The 9,619-nt window shown below is 46.6% G+C and overlaps 27 non-coding genes across 27 annotated transcripts; all 27 read left to right on the top strand.

Moving 5' to 3' along the window:
- Nucleotides 1–37: 37 nt before the first annotated feature.
- On the top strand, nucleotides 38–156 carry LOC136212471 (5S ribosomal RNA). The gene has a single exon (XR_010679626.1). It is a non-coding gene; the product is annotated as a 5S ribosomal RNA (ribosomal RNA).
- A 258-nt stretch (nucleotides 157–414) lies between these two features.
- LOC136212459 (5S ribosomal RNA) lies at nucleotides 415–533 on the top strand. The gene has a single exon (XR_010679615.1). It is a non-coding gene; the product is annotated as a 5S ribosomal RNA (ribosomal RNA).
- Nucleotides 534–791: 258 nt separating this feature from the next.
- LOC136212610 (5S ribosomal RNA) lies at nucleotides 792–910 on the top strand. The gene has a single exon (XR_010679759.1). It is a non-coding gene; the product is annotated as a 5S ribosomal RNA (ribosomal RNA).
- Nucleotides 911–1,093: 183 nt separating this feature from the next.
- LOC136212447 (5S ribosomal RNA) lies at nucleotides 1,094–1,212 on the top strand. Its single transcript, XR_010679604.1, has one exon. It is a non-coding gene; the product is annotated as a 5S ribosomal RNA (ribosomal RNA).
- Nucleotides 1,213–1,471: 259 nt separating this feature from the next.
- On the top strand, nucleotides 1,472–1,590 carry LOC136212435 (5S ribosomal RNA). The gene has a single exon (XR_010679593.1). It is a non-coding gene; the product is annotated as a 5S ribosomal RNA (ribosomal RNA).
- A 259-nt stretch (nucleotides 1,591–1,849) lies between these two features.
- On the top strand, nucleotides 1,850–1,968 carry LOC136212424 (5S ribosomal RNA). The gene has a single exon (XR_010679582.1). It is a non-coding gene; the product is annotated as a 5S ribosomal RNA (ribosomal RNA).
- A 258-nt stretch (nucleotides 1,969–2,226) lies between these two features.
- Nucleotides 2,227–2,345, top strand: LOC136212609 (5S ribosomal RNA). Its single transcript, XR_010679758.1, has one exon. It is a non-coding gene; the product is annotated as a 5S ribosomal RNA (ribosomal RNA).
- Nucleotides 2,346–2,528: 183 nt separating this feature from the next.
- On the top strand, nucleotides 2,529–2,647 carry LOC136212412 (5S ribosomal RNA). Its single transcript, XR_010679571.1, has one exon. It is a non-coding gene; the product is annotated as a 5S ribosomal RNA (ribosomal RNA).
- Nucleotides 2,648–2,905: 258 nt separating this feature from the next.
- On the top strand, nucleotides 2,906–3,024 carry LOC136212608 (5S ribosomal RNA). Its single transcript, XR_010679757.1, has one exon. It is a non-coding gene; the product is annotated as a 5S ribosomal RNA (ribosomal RNA).
- A 183-nt stretch (nucleotides 3,025–3,207) lies between these two features.
- LOC136212399 (5S ribosomal RNA) lies at nucleotides 3,208–3,326 on the top strand. Its single transcript, XR_010679559.1, has one exon. It is a non-coding gene; the product is annotated as a 5S ribosomal RNA (ribosomal RNA).
- Nucleotides 3,327–3,585: 259 nt separating this feature from the next.
- On the top strand, nucleotides 3,586–3,704 carry LOC136212387 (5S ribosomal RNA). Its single transcript, XR_010679548.1, has one exon. It is a non-coding gene; the product is annotated as a 5S ribosomal RNA (ribosomal RNA).
- Nucleotides 3,705–3,963: 259 nt separating this feature from the next.
- On the top strand, nucleotides 3,964–4,082 carry LOC136212375 (5S ribosomal RNA). Its single transcript, XR_010679536.1, has one exon. It is a non-coding gene; the product is annotated as a 5S ribosomal RNA (ribosomal RNA).
- A 258-nt stretch (nucleotides 4,083–4,340) lies between these two features.
- On the top strand, nucleotides 4,341–4,459 carry LOC136212607 (5S ribosomal RNA). Its single transcript, XR_010679755.1, has one exon. It is a non-coding gene; the product is annotated as a 5S ribosomal RNA (ribosomal RNA).
- A 183-nt stretch (nucleotides 4,460–4,642) lies between these two features.
- LOC136212364 (5S ribosomal RNA) lies at nucleotides 4,643–4,761 on the top strand. The gene has a single exon (XR_010679525.1). It is a non-coding gene; the product is annotated as a 5S ribosomal RNA (ribosomal RNA).
- Nucleotides 4,762–5,019: 258 nt separating this feature from the next.
- LOC136212352 (5S ribosomal RNA) lies at nucleotides 5,020–5,138 on the top strand. The gene has a single exon (XR_010679514.1). It is a non-coding gene; the product is annotated as a 5S ribosomal RNA (ribosomal RNA).
- A 260-nt stretch (nucleotides 5,139–5,398) lies between these two features.
- Nucleotides 5,399–5,517, top strand: LOC136212512 (5S ribosomal RNA). Its single transcript, XR_010679664.1, has one exon. It is a non-coding gene; the product is annotated as a 5S ribosomal RNA (ribosomal RNA).
- A 259-nt stretch (nucleotides 5,518–5,776) lies between these two features.
- On the top strand, nucleotides 5,777–5,895 carry LOC136212338 (5S ribosomal RNA). Its single transcript, XR_010679500.1, has one exon. It is a non-coding gene; the product is annotated as a 5S ribosomal RNA (ribosomal RNA).
- Nucleotides 5,896–6,153: 258 nt separating this feature from the next.
- Nucleotides 6,154–6,272, top strand: LOC136212606 (5S ribosomal RNA). The gene has a single exon (XR_010679754.1). It is a non-coding gene; the product is annotated as a 5S ribosomal RNA (ribosomal RNA).
- Nucleotides 6,273–6,455: 183 nt separating this feature from the next.
- Nucleotides 6,456–6,574, top strand: LOC136212340 (5S ribosomal RNA). Its single transcript, XR_010679502.1, has one exon. It is a non-coding gene; the product is annotated as a 5S ribosomal RNA (ribosomal RNA).
- A 258-nt stretch (nucleotides 6,575–6,832) lies between these two features.
- Nucleotides 6,833–6,951, top strand: LOC136212328 (5S ribosomal RNA). Its single transcript, XR_010679491.1, has one exon. It is a non-coding gene; the product is annotated as a 5S ribosomal RNA (ribosomal RNA).
- A 260-nt stretch (nucleotides 6,952–7,211) lies between these two features.
- Nucleotides 7,212–7,330, top strand: LOC136212511 (5S ribosomal RNA). The gene has a single exon (XR_010679663.1). It is a non-coding gene; the product is annotated as a 5S ribosomal RNA (ribosomal RNA).
- A 259-nt stretch (nucleotides 7,331–7,589) lies between these two features.
- LOC136212315 (5S ribosomal RNA) lies at nucleotides 7,590–7,708 on the top strand. The gene has a single exon (XR_010679480.1). It is a non-coding gene; the product is annotated as a 5S ribosomal RNA (ribosomal RNA).
- A 260-nt stretch (nucleotides 7,709–7,968) lies between these two features.
- On the top strand, nucleotides 7,969–8,087 carry LOC136214605 (5S ribosomal RNA). Its single transcript, XR_010681686.1, has one exon. It is a non-coding gene; the product is annotated as a 5S ribosomal RNA (ribosomal RNA).
- A 183-nt stretch (nucleotides 8,088–8,270) lies between these two features.
- On the top strand, nucleotides 8,271–8,389 carry LOC136212510 (5S ribosomal RNA). Its single transcript, XR_010679662.1, has one exon. It is a non-coding gene; the product is annotated as a 5S ribosomal RNA (ribosomal RNA).
- Nucleotides 8,390–8,648: 259 nt separating this feature from the next.
- On the top strand, nucleotides 8,649–8,767 carry LOC136212304 (5S ribosomal RNA). The gene has a single exon (XR_010679469.1). It is a non-coding gene; the product is annotated as a 5S ribosomal RNA (ribosomal RNA).
- A 260-nt stretch (nucleotides 8,768–9,027) lies between these two features.
- Nucleotides 9,028–9,146, top strand: LOC136214603 (5S ribosomal RNA). The gene has a single exon (XR_010681685.1). It is a non-coding gene; the product is annotated as a 5S ribosomal RNA (ribosomal RNA).
- Nucleotides 9,147–9,329: 183 nt separating this feature from the next.
- On the top strand, nucleotides 9,330–9,448 carry LOC136214971 (5S ribosomal RNA). Its single transcript, XR_010682031.1, has one exon. It is a non-coding gene; the product is annotated as a 5S ribosomal RNA (ribosomal RNA).
- Nucleotides 9,449–9,619: the final 171 nt, after the last annotated feature.

The raw sequence follows: 9,619 nt of genomic DNA, 5'->3' as shown, positions 1-9,619 counted from the left end.
AGTATGGAATATATGCTTAGTTTTTGCATGGGATGACGGGTGCGATCATACCAGCACTAATGCACCGGATCCCATCAGAACTCCGAAGTTAAACGTGCTTGGGCGAGAGTAGTACTAAGATGGGTGACCTCTTGGGAAGTCCTCGTGTTGCACCCCCAAACTTTTTTGCAACGTGCATTTTTTAATTATTTAATTTTTTTTTCACCATGGCGTGCACGTTTTCGAGGCGGGCCCAAACTTTTTTGCAACGTGCATTTTTTAATTATTTAATTTTTTTTCACCATGGCGTGCACGTTTTCGAGGCGGGGGTCAGTGTTTGGGGTCCGGGGGCTTGTGCATGCACGTGAAGGATGAGCATACGGGAGAAAGGGGCGCCCAGTATGGAATATATGCTTAGTTTTTGCATGGGATGACGGGTGCGATCATACCAGCACTAATGCACCGGATCCCATCAGAACTCCGAAGTTAAACGTGCTTGGGCGAGAGTAGTACTAAGATGGGTGACCTCTTGGGAAGTCCTCGTGTTGCACCCCTAAACTTTTTTATAACGTGCATTTTTTAATTATTTAATTTTTTTTTCACCATGGCGTGCACGTTTTCGAGGCGGGCCCAAACTTTTTTGCAACGTGCATTTTTTAATTATTTAATTTTTTTTCACCATGGCGTGCACGTTTTCGAGGCGGGGGTCAGTGTTTGGGGTCCGGGGGCTTGTGCATGCACGTGAAGGATGAGCATACGGGAGAAAGGGGCGCCCAGTATGGAATATATGCTTAGTTTTTGCATGTGATGACGGGTGCGATCATACCAGCACTAATGCACCGGATCCCATCAGAACTCCGAAGTTAAACGTGCTTGGGCGAGAGTAGTACTAAGATGGTTGACCTCTTGGGAAGTCCTCGTGTTGCACCCCCAAACTTTTTTGCAACGTGCATTTTTTAATTATTTAATTTTTTTTTTCACCATGGCGTGCATGTTTTCGAGGCGGGGGTCAGTGTTTGGGGTCTGGGGGCTTGTGCATGCACGTGAAGGATGAGCATACGGGAGAAAGGGGCGCCCAGTATGGAATATATGCTTAGTTTTTGCATGGGATGACGGGTGCGATCATACCAGCACTAATGCACCGGATCCCATCAGAACTCCGAAGTTAAACGTGCTTGGGCGAGAGTAGTACTAAGATGGGTGACCTCTTGGGAAGTCCTCGTGTTGCACCCCCAAACTTTTTTGCAACGTGCATTTTTTAATTATTTAATTTTTTTTTCACCATGGCGTGCACGTTTTCGAGGCGGGCCCAAACTTTTTTGCAACGTGCATTTTTTAATTATTTAATTTTTTTTTCACCATGGCGTGCACGTTTTCGAGGCGGGGGTCAGTGTTTGAGGTCCGGGGGCTTGTGCATGCACGTGAAGGATGAGCATACGGGAGAAAGGGGCGCCCAGTATGGAATATATGCTTAGTTTTTGCATGGGATGACGGGTGCGATCATACCAGCACTAATGCACCGGATCCCATCAGAACTCCGAAGTTAAACGTGCTTGGGCGAGAGTAGTACTAAGATGGGTGACCTCTTGGGAAGTCCTCGTGTTGCACCCCTAAACTTTTTTGCAACGTGCATTTTTTAATTATTTAATTTTTTTTTTCACCATGGCGTGCACGTTTTCGAGGCGGGCCCAAACTTTTTTGCAACGTGCATTTTTTAATTATTTAATTTTTTTTCACCATGGCGTGCACGTTTTCGAGGCGGGGGTTAGTGTTTGGGGTCCGGGGGCTTGTGCATGCACGTGAAGGATGAGCATACGGGAGAAAGGGGCGCCCAGTATGGAATATATGCTTAGTTTTTGCATGGGATGACGGGTGCGATCATACCAGCACTAATGCACCGGATCCCATCAGAACTCCGAAGTTAAACGTGCTTGGGCGAGAGTAGTACTAAGATGGGTGACCTCTTGGGAAGTCCTCGTGTTGCACCCCTAAACTTTTTTATAACGTGCATTTTTTAATTATTTAATTTTTTTTTCACCATGGCGTGCACGTTTTCGAGGCGGGCCCAAACTTTTTTGCAACGTGCATTTTTTAATTATTTAATTTTTTTTCACCATGGCGTGCACGTTTTCGAGGCGGGGGTCAGTGTTTGGGGTCCGGGGGCTTGTGCATGCACGTGAAGGATGAGCATACGGGAGAAAGGGGCGCCCATTATGGAATATATGCTTAGTTTTTGCATGTGATGACGGGTGCGATCATACCAGCACTAATGCACCGGATCCCATCAGAACTCCGAAGTTAAACGTGCTTGGGCGAGAGTAGTACTAAGATGGTTGACCTCTTGGGAAGTCCTCGTGTTGCACCCCCAAACTTTTTTGCAACGTGCATTTTTTAATTATTTAATTTTTTTTTTCACCATGGCGTGCATGTTTTCGAGGCGGGGGTCAGTGTTTGGGGTCCGGGGGCTTGTGCATGCACGTGAAGGATGAGCATACGGGAGAAAGGGGCGCCCAGTATGGAATATATGCTTAGTTTTTGCATGGGATGACGGGTGCGATCATACCAGCACTAATGCACCGGATCCCATCAGAACTCCGAAGTTAAACGTGCTTGGGCGAGAGTAGTACTAAGATGGGTGACCTCTTGGGAAGTCCTCGTGTTGCACCCCTAAACTTTTTTATAACGTGCATTTTTTAATTATTTAATTTTTTTTTCACCATGGCGTGCACGTTTTCGAGGCGGGCCCAAACTTTTTTGCAACGTGCATTTTTTAATTATTTAATTTTTTTTCACCATGGCGTGCACGTTTTCGAGGCGGGGGTCAGTGTTTGGGGTCCGGGGGCTTGTGCATGCACGTGAAGGATGAGCATACGGGAGAAAGGGGCGCCCAGTATGGAATATATGCTTAGTTTTTGCATGTGATGACGGGTGCGATCATACCAGCACTAATGCACCGGATCCCATCAGAACTCCGAAGTTAAACGTGCTTGGGCGAGAGTAGTACTAAGATGGTTGACCTCTTGGGAAGTCCTCGTGTTGCACCCCCAAACTTTTTTGCAACGTGCATTTTTTAATTATTTAATTTTTTTTTTCACCATGGCGTGCATGTTTTCGAGGCGGGGGTCAGTGTTTGGGGTCTGGGGGCTTGTGCATGCACGTGAAGGATGAGCATACGGGAGAAAGGGGCGCCCAGTATGGAATATATGCTTAGTTTTTGCATGGGATGACGGGTGCGATCATACCAGCACTAATGCACCGGATCCCATCAGAACTCCGAAGTTAAACGTGCTTGGGCGAGAGTAGTACTAAGATGGGTGACCTCTTGGGAAGTCCTCGTGTTGCACCCCCAAACTTTTTTGCAACGTGCATTTTTTAATTATTTAATTTTTTTTTCACCATGGCGTGCACGTTTTCGAGGCGGGCCCAAACTTTTTTGCAACGTGCATTTTTTAATTATTTAATTTTTTTTTCACCATGGCGTGCACGTTTTCGAGGCGGGGGTCAGTGTTTGAGGTCCGGGGGCTTGTGCATGCACGTGAAGGATGAGCATACGGGAGAAAGGGGCGCCCAGTATGGAATATATGCTTAGTTTTTGCATGGGATGACGGGTGCGATCATACCAGCACTAATGCACCGGATCCCATCAGAACTCCGAAGTTAAACGTGCTTGGGCGAGAGTAGTACTAAGATGGGTGACCTCTTGGGAAGTCCTCGTGTTGCACCCCTAAACTTTTTTGCAACGTGCATTTTTTAATTATTTAATTTTTTTTTTCACCATGGCGTGCACGTTTTCGAGGCGGGCCCAAACTTTTTTGCAACGTGCATTTTTTAATTATTTAATTTTTTTTCACCATGGCGTGCACGTTTTCGAGGCGGGGGTTAGTGTTTGGGGTCCGGGGGCTTGTGCATGCACGTGAAGGATGAGCATACGGGAGAAAGGGGCGCCCAGTATGGAATATATGCTTAGTTTTTGCATGGGATGACGGGTGCGATCATACCAGCACTAATGCACCGGATCCCATCAGAACTCCGAAGTTAAACGTGCTTGGGCGAGAGTAGTACTAAGATGGGTGACCTCTTGGGAAGTCCTCGTGTTGCACCCCTAAACTTTTTTATAACGTGCATTTTTTAATTATTTAATTTTTTTTTCACCATGGCGTGCACGTTTTCGAGGCGGGCCCAAACTTTTTTGCAACGTGCATTTTTTAATTATTTAATTTTTTTTCACCATGGCGTGCACGTTTTCGAGGCGGGGGTCAGTGTTTGGGGTCCGGGGGCTTGTGCATGCACGTGAAGGATGAGCATACGGGAGAAAGGGGCGCCCATTATGGAATATATGCTTAGTTTTTGCATGTGATGACGGGTGCGATCATACCAGCACTAATGCACCGGATCCCATCAGAACTCCGAAGTTAAACGTGCTTGGGCGAGAGTAGTACTAAGATGGTTGACCTCTTGGGAAGTCCTCGTGTTGCACCCCCAAACTTTTTTGCAACGTGCATTTTTTAATTATTTAATTTTTTTTTTCACCATGGCGTGCATGTTTTCGAGGCGGGGGTCAGTGTTTGGGGTCCGGGGGCTTGTGCATGCACGTGAAGGATGAGCATACGGGAGAAAGGGGCGCCCAGTATGGAATATATGCTTAGTTTTTGCATCGAATGACGGGTGCGATCATACCAGCACTAATGCACCGGATCCCATCAGAACTCCGAAGTTAAACGTGCTTGGGCGAGAGTAGTACTAAGATGGGTGACCTCTTGGGAAGTCCTCGTGTTGCACCCCAAACTTTTTTGCAACGTGCATTTTTTAATTATTTAATTTTTTTTTCACCATGGCGTGCACGTTTTCGAGGCGGGCCCAAACTTTTTTGCAACGTGCATTTTTTAATTATTTAATTTTTTTTTCACCATGGCGTGCACGTTTTCGAGGCGGGGGTCAGTGTTTGGGGTCCGGGGGCTTGTGCATGCACGTGAAGGATGAGCATACGGGAGAAAGGGGCGCCCAGTATGGAATATATGCTTAGTTTTTGCATGGGCTGACGGGTGCGATCATACCAGCACTAATGCACCGGATCCCATCAGAACTCCGAAGTTAAACGTGCTTGGGCGAGAGTAGTACTAAGATGGGTGACCTCTTGGGAAGTCCTCGTGTTGCACCCCCAAACTTTTTTGCAACGTGCATTTTTTAATTATTTAATTTTTTTTTCACCATGGCGTGCACGTTTTCGAGGCGGGCCCAAACTTTTTTGCAACGTGCATTTTTTAATTATTTAATTTTTTTTTTCACCATGGCGTGCACGTTTTTGAGGCGGGGGTCAGTGTTTGGGGTCCGGGGGCTTGTGCATGCACGTGAAGGATGAGCATACGGGAGAAAGGGGCGCCCAGTATGGAATATATGCTTAGTTTTTGCATGTGATGACGGGTGCGATCATACCAGCACTAATGCACCGGATCCCATCAGAACTCCGAAGTTAAACGTGCTTGGGCGAGAGTAGTACTAAGATGGGTGACCTCTTGGGAAGTCTTCGTGTTGCACCCCCAAACTTTTTTGCAACGTGCATTTTTTAATTATTTAATTTTTTTTTCACCATGGCGTGCACGTTTTCGAGGCGGGCCCAAACTTTTTTGCAACGTGCATTTTTTAATTATTTAATTTTTTTTTCACCATGGCGTGCACGTTTTCGAGGCGGGGGTCAGTGTTTGGGGTCCGGGGGCTTGTGCATGCACGTGAAGGATGAGCATACGGGAGAAAGGGGCGCCCAGTATGGAATATATGCTTAGTTTTTGCATGGGATGACGGGTGCGATCATACTAGCACTAATGCACCGGATCCCATCAGAACTCCGAAGTTAAACGTGCTTGGGCGAGAGTAGTACTAAGATGGGTGACCTCTTGGGAAGTCCTCGTGTTGCACCCCTAAACTTTTTTGCAACGTGCATTTTTTAATTATTTAATTTTTTTTTCACCATGGCGTGCACGTTTTCGAGGCGGGCCCAAACTTTTTTGCAACGTGCATTTTTTAATTATTTAATTTTTTTTCACCATGGCGTGCACGTTTTCGAGGCGGGGGTCAGTGTTTGGGGTCCGGGGGCTTGTGCATGCACGTGAAGGATGAGCATACGGGAGAAAGGGGCGCCCATTATGGAATATATGCTTAGTTTTTGCATGTGATGACGGGTGCGATCATACCAGCACTAATGCACCGGATCCCATCAGAACTCCGAAGTTAAACGTGCTTGGGCGAGAGTAGTACTAAGATGGTTGACCTCTTGGGAAGTCCTCGTGTTGCACCCCCAAACTTTTTTGCAACGTGCATTTTTTAATTATTTAATTTTTTTTTTCACCATGGCGTGCATGTTTTCGAGGCGGGGGTCAGTGTTTGGGGTCCGGGGGCTTGTGCATGCACGTGAAGGATGAGCATACGGGAGAAAGGGGCGCCCAGTATGGAATATATGCTTAGTTTTTGCATCGAATGACGGGTGCGATCATACCAGCACTAATGCACCGGATCCCATCAGAACTCCGAAGTTAAACGTGCTTGGGCGAGAGTAGTACTAAGATGGGTGACCTCTTGGGAAGTCCTCGTGTTGCACCCCAAACTTTTTTGCAACGTGCATTTTTTAATTATTTAATTTTTTTTTCACCATGGCGTGCACGTTTTCGAGGCGGGCCCAAACTTTTTTGCAACGTGCATTTTTTAATTATTTAATTTTTTTTTCACCATGGCGTGCACGTTTTCGAGGCGGGGGTCAGTGTTTGGGGTCCGGGGGCTTGTGCATGCACGTGAAGGATGAGCATACGGGAGAAAGGGGCGCCCAGTATGGAATATATGCTTAGTTTTTGCATGGGCTGACGGGTGCGATCATACCAGCACTAATGCACCGGATCCCATCAGAACTCCGAAGTTAAACGTGCTTGGGCGAGAGTAGTACTAAGATGGGTGACCTCTTGGGAAGTCCTCGTGTTGCACCCCCAAACTTTTTTGCAACGTGCATTTTTTAATTATTTAATTTTTTTTTCACCATGGCGTGCACGTTTTCGAGGCGGGCCCAAACTTTTTTGCAACGTGCATTTTTTAATTATTTAATTTTTTTTTTCACCATGGCGTGCACGTTTTTGAGGCGGGGGTCAGTGTTTGGGGTCCGGGGGCTTGTGCATGCACGTGAAGGATGAGCATACGGGAGAAAGGGGCGCCCAGTATGGAATATATGCTTAGTTTTTGCATGTGATGACGGGTGCGATCATACCAGCACTAATGCACCGGATCCCATCAGAACTCCGAAGTTAAACGTGCTTGGGCGAGAGTAGTACTAAGATGGGTGACCTCTTGGGAAGTCTTCGTGTTGCACCCCCAAACTTTTTTGCAACGTGCATTTTTTAATTATTTAATTTTTTTTTCACCATGGCGTGCACGTTTTCGAGGCGGGCCCAAACTTTTTTGCAACGTGCATTTTTTAATTATTTAATTTTTTTTTCACCATGGCGTGCACGTTTTCGAGGCGGGGGTCAGTGTTTGGGGTCCGGGGGCTTGTGCATGCACGTGAAGGATGAGCATACGGGAGAAAGGGGCGCCCAGTATGGAATATATGCTTAGTTTTTGCATGGGATGACGGGTGCGATCATACCAGCACTAATGCACCGGATCCCATCAGAACTCCGAAGTTAAACGTGCTTGGGCGAGAGTAGTACTAAGATGGGTGACCTCTTGGGAAGTCCTCGTGTTGCACCCCTAAACTTTTTTGCAACGTGCATTTTTTAATTATTTAATTTTTTTTTCACCATGGCGTGCACGTTTTCGAGGCGGGCCCAAACTTTTTTGCAACGTGCATTTTTTAATTATTTAATTTTTTTTTTCACCATGGCGTGCACGTTTTCGAGGCGGGGGTCAGTGTTTGGGGTCCGGGGGCTTGTGCATGCACGTGAAGGATGAGCATACGGGAGAAAGGGGCGCCCAGTATGGAATATATGCTTAGTTTTTGCATGTGATGACGGGTGCGATCATACCAGCACTAATGCACCGGATCCCATCAGAACTCCGAAGTTAAACGTGCTTGGGCAAGAGTAGTACTAAGATGGTTGACCTCTTGGGAAGTCCTCGTGTTGCACCCCCAAACTTTTTTGCAACGTGCATTTTTTAATTATTTAATTTTTTTTTTCACCATGGCGTGCATGTTTTCGAGGCGGGGGTCAGTGTTTGGGGTCCGGGGGCTTGTGCATGCACGTGAAGGATGAGCATACGGGAGAAAGGGGCGCCCAGTATGGAATATATGCTTAGTTTTTGCATGTGATGACGGGTGCGATCATACCAGCACTAATGCACCGGATCCCATCAGAACTCCGAAGTTAAACGTGCTTGGGCGAGAGTAGTACTAAGATGGGTGACCTCTTGGGAAGTCTTCGTGTTGCACCCCCAAACTTTTTTGCAACGTGCATTTTTTAATTATTTAATTTTTTTTTCACCATGGCGTGCACGTTTTCGAGGCGGGCCCAAACTTTTTTGCAACGTGCATTTTTTAATTATTTAATTTTTTTTTCACCATGGCGTGCACGTTTTCGAGGCGGGGGTCAGTGTTTGGGGTCCGGGGGCTTGTGCATGCACGTGAAGGATGAGCATACGGGAGAAAGGGGCGCCCAGTATGGAATATATGCTTAGTTTTTGCATGGGATGACGGGTGCGATCATACCAGCACTAATGCACCGGATCCCATCAGAACTCCGAAGTTAAACGTGCTTGGGCGAGAGTAGTACTAAGATGGGTGACCTCTTGGGAAGTCCTCGTGTTGCACCCCTAAACTTTTTTGCAACGTGCATTTTTTAATTATTTAATTTTTTTTTCACCATGGCGTGCACGTTTTCGAGGCGGGCCCAAACTTTTTTGCAACGTGCATTTTTTAATTATTTAATTTTTTTTTTCACCATGGCGTGCACGTTTTCGAGGCGGGGGTCAGTGTTTGGGGTCCGGGGGCTTGTGCATGCACGTGAAGGATGAGCATACGGGAGAAAGGGGCGCCCAGTATGGAATATATGCTTAGTTTTTGCATGTGATGACGGGTGCGATCATACCAGCACTAATGCACCGGATCCCATCAGAACTCCGAAGTTAAACGTGCTTGGGCAAGAGTAGTACTAAGATGGTTGACCTCTTGGGAAGTCCTCGTGTTGCACCCCCAAACTTTTTTGCAACGTGCATTTTTTAATTATTTAATTTTTTTTTTCACCATGGCGTGCATGTTTTCGAGGCGGGGGTCAGTGTTTGGGGTCCGGGGGCTTGTGCATGCACGTGAAGGATGAGCATACGGGAGAAAGGGGCGCCCAGTATGGAATATATGCTTAGTTTTTGCATGGGATGACGGGTGCGATCATACCAGCACTAATGCACCGGATCCCATCAGAACCCCGAAGTTAAACGTGCTTGGGCGAGAGTAGTACTAAGATGGGTGACCTCTTCGGAAGTCCTCGTGTTGCACCCCCAAACTTTTTTGCAACGTGCATTTTTTAATTATTTAATTTTTTTTTCACCATGGCGTGCACGTTTTCGAGGCGGGCCCAAACTTTTTTGCAACGTGCATTTTTTAATTATTTAATTTTTTTTTCACCATGGCGTGCACGTTTTCGAGGCGGGGGTCAGTGTTTGGGGTCCG

This window comes from Euphorbia lathyris, chromosome 1 (assembly GCF_963576675.1).
Source record: "Euphorbia lathyris chromosome 1, ddEupLath1.1, whole genome shotgun sequence".
Classification (NCBI taxonomy): Eukaryota; Viridiplantae; Streptophyta; class Magnoliopsida; order Malpighiales; family Euphorbiaceae; genus Euphorbia; species Euphorbia lathyris.
Note: the sequence above shows the minus strand (reverse complement) of the source record. Positions and strands in the feature narration are given on the sequence as shown.